Here is a 7,608-nt window from a genome sequence, read left to right as displayed (position 1 = left end):
CCAGATGTCAAAGAGAACAACAACTACCAGACTTTTAGAAGACATCTGAAGGCAGCCCTGTTTAGGGAAACTTTTAATGATTGATGTATTACAGTATTTTAATATTTTTTTGGAAGCCGCCCAGAGTGGCTGGGGAAGCCCAGCCAGATGGGCGGGATATAAATAAATTATTAATTATTATTATTATTATTATTATTATTATTATTATTATTATTATTATATTGTTGCAGGTACATACCGTATTTTTCGCTCCATAAGATGCACCAGACCATAAGGCGCACCTAGGTTTTGGAGGAGGAAAACAAGAAGAAAAAAATCTGAATCCCAGAAGCCAGGAAGAGGGATCTGGCTTCTGGGATAGCCTCTAGCTGTTCTGGTGTCTGGGATAGGCACGCCAAGCCTCTTCAGGGCAGTGGGATGAAGGTTCCCCCTGCCCGGAAGGGGCTAAGGCAGAAGCCAGGACAGCAAGCGGGATCACTGCGCAGCTCTGATTTGTCTCCATTGCTCCCCCATATATTTTTTTGTGAGGGCGCTTCTCTACCCAGACAAAATGATTTGAATGTTACTCATGCTTAGCTCCTCTGTGTTTTGACCATCTATGCAGCAGCAGTCAAAGATATCTGACAGCATCTAACAGCAGAAATGCAGTAGCAATCAGTATTTGACAACTCAGTATGCTAGAATGTGGTACACTCCATATGTCATTCATTGATTACTGAGCTGGATTTTGAAGTATGACATGAAATTTCAGTTTCAACATTTCAATTCTGAGATCAAGATTTGGCATTACAAAAAAACCAAAACCCAAGCGTGTTCCATGTATTTTGTAAAATTTTGTGACACTCAAGCGCTGGCTATGTGCATCCCATTCTACATTCTTGATCTATCTGCTTGCCTTTAGTTTCATAATCTTCTGTATTTCCCAGTCTAAGCTTCTTTCTCTTCTGAACAGATTTCTCAGCTGTAACCTTGGCTTGGCTAACCTCTGGTTTTGGTACTCTGCCCCTTTCATTAATGGCTTCTTCTGTCTATTCACTCCCACCAAAATACTTACTATGTGACATACCTAGGGTCCTACTCACTGCAGCAGGTAAGAGAGGATAGGGGGAGAAATTGTCGCTGCTGGGTTTCCTGCTTTTTGAGAGGGTTTAAAGGTCCAGCAATGCTTGGATCAGCAGTCTGACCCTTTGACCCTTTTGTGGCCTTTGCATACTTTCTTTCTGACACAATAGTGCTCACGGACCACCACTCCCTCCGATTACCGTACTTTCCATCTTCTGTGACTGTGGAGCTTCTCTGACTCAGAGTTCCTAGCCCAACATAACAGGAAACCCTTGAAACAGTTTTGTTTGAGATGACACAAAACAAGCAAAGTTTTGCCAAGTCCCTGAGCTCATGACAGCTTGAAGTGCTGGGATGTTCGTGGCAGAGTTCTATTGTTTGACCTTGTGCTAATTAAATTTTAAAAAATTAAAAGATTAAAAGATTCTTAGTGTGAATTCACAAAGACATGCTTGTCACTCAGTGACTGAAATTCTTAGTGCTACTGCTGCACCTAGGGAACCTGGCATCACATATATTAATAACTTTCTATGAATAATCTCTCACTTCCATGGTTTTTAATAGCAACATTTCACACATTCAGCTGTGTGAATCACTGGGTGTTGGGCAATCAGGTGATGAAATCTTGAGCGGTGTATACAAAAGCAAAGGAAGCTCTCACCACTAAATATTGTATAAAAACAAACAAACAAAATGAAGATCTCTCAGCAGCTCATATGTTTTGCGTGTCCCTGTGTCTCTCACGCAGGATGGATAGCTTTCCATGAATAAACACTTGATTCCTGCATTGCAGGAGTTTGGATTAGATTATCCTTGGGATCCCTTCCAACTCTACCATTCTGTGATTCTATGATTCTGTGACTTGATTCATTCTTTTTAATGCATGCTTCCTCAAGTGGCACACACTTTGTATATAATGGAACATCTAATGGGATGTTTATTTTGGGAAACAGAAGGTTTGTCTTGCTACAATAATGTATATAAATGAATTATCTTTGGACATCAGCCTTGGGAAAGCAAGCCTGTCACATCGCTGTGTCACTATGAGGTTCTTTCTGTGCTCTTTAATAACACCCACCCCATATTTTCCTCTTGTGTTGAGTGCATCCAAAGTGGTATTATTCATTTCGTTTTGGACTCTACGACTGCAGTGCTTCATGTGGACATTGTTTTCCCTTTTGTGAATGGCCCTACTGCAAGATTTTCTCGTCCTGATTTGACATGACAACACTAATTCACTCTCAACAGCACCTTTTATGATTCATCCAAGATTATTCTCAAGCAAGACTTTAGGAGCTCCCAAAGCTGCTTGTCTTGTTTGAGAGGTAATTGACCCTTGTTTCCCAAATATGAACTAGACCAGGCAAAAATCTGCTTCATGCTTTAATAAGGTCAGAATGAGGCCACCCCTAAGACACTAAGCAGGTGTGGTCAGTACCTGAATGGCCGTCTGCCTGGGAGGGAACTGCATGCATGTTCATTGGGGTTCCATGACAGAATAAAGGAGGAATACAAATATAAGGCAGCTGCTCATTATATTGTTATGAGTTTGTGGGTTGTGGACAGAATCCCCACAATTCCTGGAACCAGTAAAGGGTTAGAATTTAATTCTGCCCCCTGAATCCCTGATAATAGCTGAGTCCAGTGCTTTTTCCCCCTAAAAAAAATGTTTAGGGGTACTCTCATTTTCCTTCTTTTATTGAAATACTGCCCTTCCATGAGGCCAAACTTAGATTCACAAAATGTTTAGGGGTATGCATCCCCTCAGAAAAAAAGCACTGTCTAAGTCATTAACCAAACAGAGGCCGGGATGTGAGTCATTAGCAAAGATGGCAGAGGGGTGGGACCCCTCCTTCAGCTCTGTGTTAGTTAGCAGGGGCAAGGCAGAGGTTTCAGTCTGCAAGTGGTGGCAAGATTGAGAGGGGAGTCAGAGCACAAATGTGGGCTATTTTTCACTTGCATCTGAGGCTGCAGCAATGGGAGAAACAGGGCCCTCCATCGTAGAATCAGGTTGTATGTGTAAATAAACTACCGTATTTTTCGCTCTGTAAGACGCACCAGACCACAAGGTGCACCTAGTTTTTTGAGTAGGAAAACGAGAAAAAAAATAGTCTGAATCTCAGAAGCCAAAACAACAAGAGGGATCGCTGTGCAGCGAAAGCAGTGATCCCTCTTGCTGTTCTGGCTTCTGGGATAGCTGCGCAGCCTGCATTCACTCCATAAGATGCACACACATTTCCCCTTTTTAGGAGAGAAAAAGTGAGCCTTTTAGAGCAAAAAATACAGTATTTAGCATAAAGACACTGCAGTTTCCGCTATGCTTCATTTCCAAAAAGAAACATGAACCCTGGGGAAACGCCTGGATCCCTGCAATCTCACACTGCTGTGGAGATTGGGACAGTGTGTAACAACATTAAGCAAACAAAAGTGAGTGGAAGATACTTCTTTCTGGTGGATCTTAAGGACCAAGTTACACATGGGATTAGTCATGTCAATTGTTTGAATAAGTGTGCTTGCCCTGGTGACTTACTTTTTTGGGGGGAAACTAGCCCCACATTAAGGGACGCGGGTGGCGCTGTGGGTTAAACCACAGAGCCTAGGACTTGCCGATCAGAAGGTCGGCAGTTCGAATCCCTGCTCCTGCCAACCTAGCAGTTTGAAAGCACGTCAAAGTGCAAGTATATAAATAGGTACCGCTCCAGTGGGAAGGTAAACGGTGTTTCCGTGTGCTGCTCTGGTTCGCTAGAAGCGGCTTAGTTATGCTGGCCACATGACCCGGAAGCTGTACGCCAGCTCCCTCGGCCAATAAAGCGAGATGAGTGCTGCAACCCCTGAGTCGGTCACGACTGGACCTAATGGTCAGGGGTCCCTTTACCTTTTAGCCCCACATTGGTTTTCTGCGGAACATCATGCCCTACCTGGTTGCTGACCTACCGACACTTTTTCCTTTTCTTTTTTACATTCACTGACTTGCTCCTAGGTAGGCCTGCCCAGGATTGTAGGCTAAGGCTACAATCCTATGCAAAGGAGTAAATCCCATCAGCTACAGTGGGACTTCCTTTTGAGCAAATCTGCATAGGATTGCAGTAAGGTTCTTAAGATTCCACAAGCCATTCCCTCTTTTTTTTTGCATTTGTTATAGCAGGCAGGGCTATGTTACATGTTATATGTGAGAACTCTCAATTAGGTAAATATTTGATTTCTTTTTTCATATATACGGTATGTTTAAAGGACTTACAACCAATTAATCATCCTTGGCTATGTTTGATATGGGAACCAAGGGAAAACCAATACCTTCTGAAAATAGGTAAACAAATATACAATGAATATATTAGGCTGCTTACACAGCGTTGTACCTTTTACTTTGGCTCACTGGAATTTGAATCATTGTGTGCACAACTTTACACACAATGCAGAGATATCCTGCTGTTTCATAAGAAATACTGCTGTTCTGTGTATTTTGCCTCAAACCAGCTTCAGGAAAACCTAAACCACATTCACCCTGCAGTTAATCTGAGGTGTGTACATTCTGAGACATTCATTGTGCATACGCAGATGACTGCATCATGAACAGGAGTTGTGTACATTGTGAGGGGTGGAGAAACAAGTAGGTAATCTGCAGACATATCTGGCCCCTTCCTGGTGTGTACAACAGTGTGTATAGAGGATTGCAGCCTTTGACCTCTCTCCCTGCCACCTTTGGGCCCTGTTTGTGTTAACAGAAGGAAGTGTCGCACTCAGTGGTGTAGCAGAAGGAGAACAAGGGGGAGAATTTCCCCTGGCCTTCATGCCTTACCATGTCTGTTTAGCCCCTCAAGGCCTTTACACTGCTGGTGTTGCATAAAATGCTTGCAAATATGGAGAGAGAGAGAAGGTTAGAGGATCACTGCTTTCAAAGCATCTGATAGGCTGAAATTAGAGAAGGCACAACAGATACATTTATTTGGAGAAAGTATAATAAACATCCATTAGGCTTCTGCTTTTAATGCGTATGAAAATCCGGCAAAAGCTTATTAAAATGTTGCCTGAGGCATTTTCAGGGCACCTTCAGTCTGGAAGGATTATTACGCACTGCTAAACTAGGGTAATAATTTCTCTCAGATTGTCAGGCCACGTAGGAGAAACATAAGCTGTGCACATAAGGGTTGTAAATGTCAAGGCTGGCCTGGAATTGCCCTTTCAAACCAAAGGCAACTCACAAGTTACATGATGCATGAAACGCATAGTTGCCTTTAATATGTGCCTGGTCTTTTTTTAGCAGAATATTTTGTGAGGGGTTTAATAAGGATTGGGGCTATGGCATATGGGCATGGGAAGGGCAGACACTCTAATCCTTTCTCCATGTTGTAGTCCTCATGAAAATCCTATTCCCCTTCAAAACTGCTACTTGGTGCTGGAGGGAAGCAAATAGCAGCTTTGAAATGGGGGTGGGGTGGGGTGTTTCCATTGTCGCTGCAGTAGGGTGGTGAGTTTGAAAGGGTTAATGGCACTTCTTGCATTCTCAGCCTTGTGTGTGCTATAAAACTTAGGACAGATGTGTGGATGAACTGCACATACTGATTAGTTTGCATATCTTTGCATTTTGTGTTGTTAGCTTTCTTTTTTTAAAGCCAATCTTTGTTAAGAGCTACAGAGGGAAAATTTCAAAATGATTTACAGTAAGCCTGCAAGTTATGTTGAGGGCTTAAAGGTAAAGGGACCCCTGACCGTTAAGTCCAGTCGCAAACGACTCTGGGGTTGTGGTGCTCATCTCGCTTTACTGGCTGAGGGAGCTGGCATTTGTCCACAGACAACTTCTGGGTCATGTGGCCAGCATGACTAAGCTGCTGCTGGCAAAACCAGAGCAGCGCATGGAAATGCTGTTTACCTTCCTGCCAGAGCAGTACCTATTTATCTACTTGCACTTTGACGTGCTTTCAAACTGCTAGGTTGGCAGGAGCAGGGACCAAGCAATGGGAGCTCACCCCATTGTGGGGATTCGAACCGCTGACCTTCTGATCGGCAAGCCCTAGGTGCTGTGGTTTAGACCACAGCGCCACCCGCGTCCCAACTGTTGAGGGCTTACTGTATATTAACATACAAATGCATTGACAGTTTCTTCAAAATTATGTCAGGATTAGATAAAGCAAGGGCATTGCAGAAGAATATCACAACCAGGGAGAAAATATGTATTGTAGCAGGATGAGACTTTCCAGCTCTAATCTGCTGCTTGTGTTTGTGTGTGTGTATCTAGTAATAATGGGCTGCACGTCCATCCCCCCTCCATGCATTAAACTGTGTACAATTCATGCTTTCATGAGCAAATGGGCAGACTGGAAACACTTGAATGGTTGCATTGTCCATTGATCATTACACATTTTTAAAAAGTGAAAGAGAAGTGGCAAGCTTCAAGACAAATGCCAGGCTCCAGAAAACAATTTAATTCGATGATTCTTCTAATGGCTCTGGAGTTTGGCACACAAACGCTCCAAACAGAATCCCTCACTCCTTTGTGGAAAACTGCATTAGAAATTCAAAACTAGTTGAATTCAAAACTCTTGAGATATTTTTTGTTATGCACATAATTGGTTCAGTGTGTCTAAACAGGTCTTGCGATTGTGTTCACAGATTCCGTCTAACTTTTGTTTTCATTCTGAACTTTTTTTAATGAACACTAAGGCTATGTTCACATACATTAGTGGCTTAAAACTCAGTGAAGTCGCTCACCACCGCTCGCAGTGTTTCAAGCTGCATTTGAATATTCCTGTCCAAACCAGAGAGGGGGCAGTAATAATAATAATAATAAATAATAATAATAATAATAATAATAATAATAATAATAATAATAATAATAATAATTTCTTTCTACCCCACCCATCTGGCTGAGTTTCCCCAGCCACTCTGGGCAGCTTCCAATCGAGTGTTAAAAACAATATAGCATTAAATATTAAAAACTTCCCTAAACAGGGCTGCCTTCAGATGTCTTTTAAAGATAACATAGCTGCTTATTTCCTTCACATCTGAAGGGAGGGCGTTCCACAGGGTGGGCGCCACTACCGAGAAGGCCCTCTGTCTGGTTCCCTGTAACCTCACTTCTCGCAATGAAGGAACCGCCAGAAGGCCCTCGGCGCTGAATCTCAGTGTCCGGGCAGAACGATGGGGGTGGAGATGCTCCTTCAGGTATACAGGACCAAGGCCGTTTAGGGCTTTAAAGTTCAGCACCAGCACTTTGAATTGTGCTCAGAAACGTACTGGGAGCCAATGCAGATCTCTCAGGACCAGTGTTATGTGGTCCCGGCGGCCACTCACAGTCACCAGTCTAGCTGCCGCATTCTGGATTAGTTGCAGTTTCCAGGTCACCTTCAAAGGTAGCCCAACATTGAGCGCATTGCAGTAGTCCAAGCGGGAGATAACTAGAGCATGCACCACTCTGGCAAGACAGTCCGCGGGCAGGTAGGGTCTTAGCCTGCGTACCAGGTGGAGCTGGTAGACAGCCACCCTGGACACAGAATTGACCTGTGCCTCCATGGACAGCTGTGAGTCTAAATGACTCCCAGGCTGTGCCCC

Source organism: Podarcis bocagei, assembly GCF_964188305.1.
Source record: "Podarcis bocagei genome assembly, chromosome: 11".
NCBI classification, from domain to species: Eukaryota; Metazoa; Chordata; class Lepidosauria; order Squamata; family Lacertidae; genus Podarcis; species Podarcis bocagei.
The sequence above is the reverse complement of the archived record's forward strand: the minus strand, read 5'-3'. Positions refer to the sequence as shown.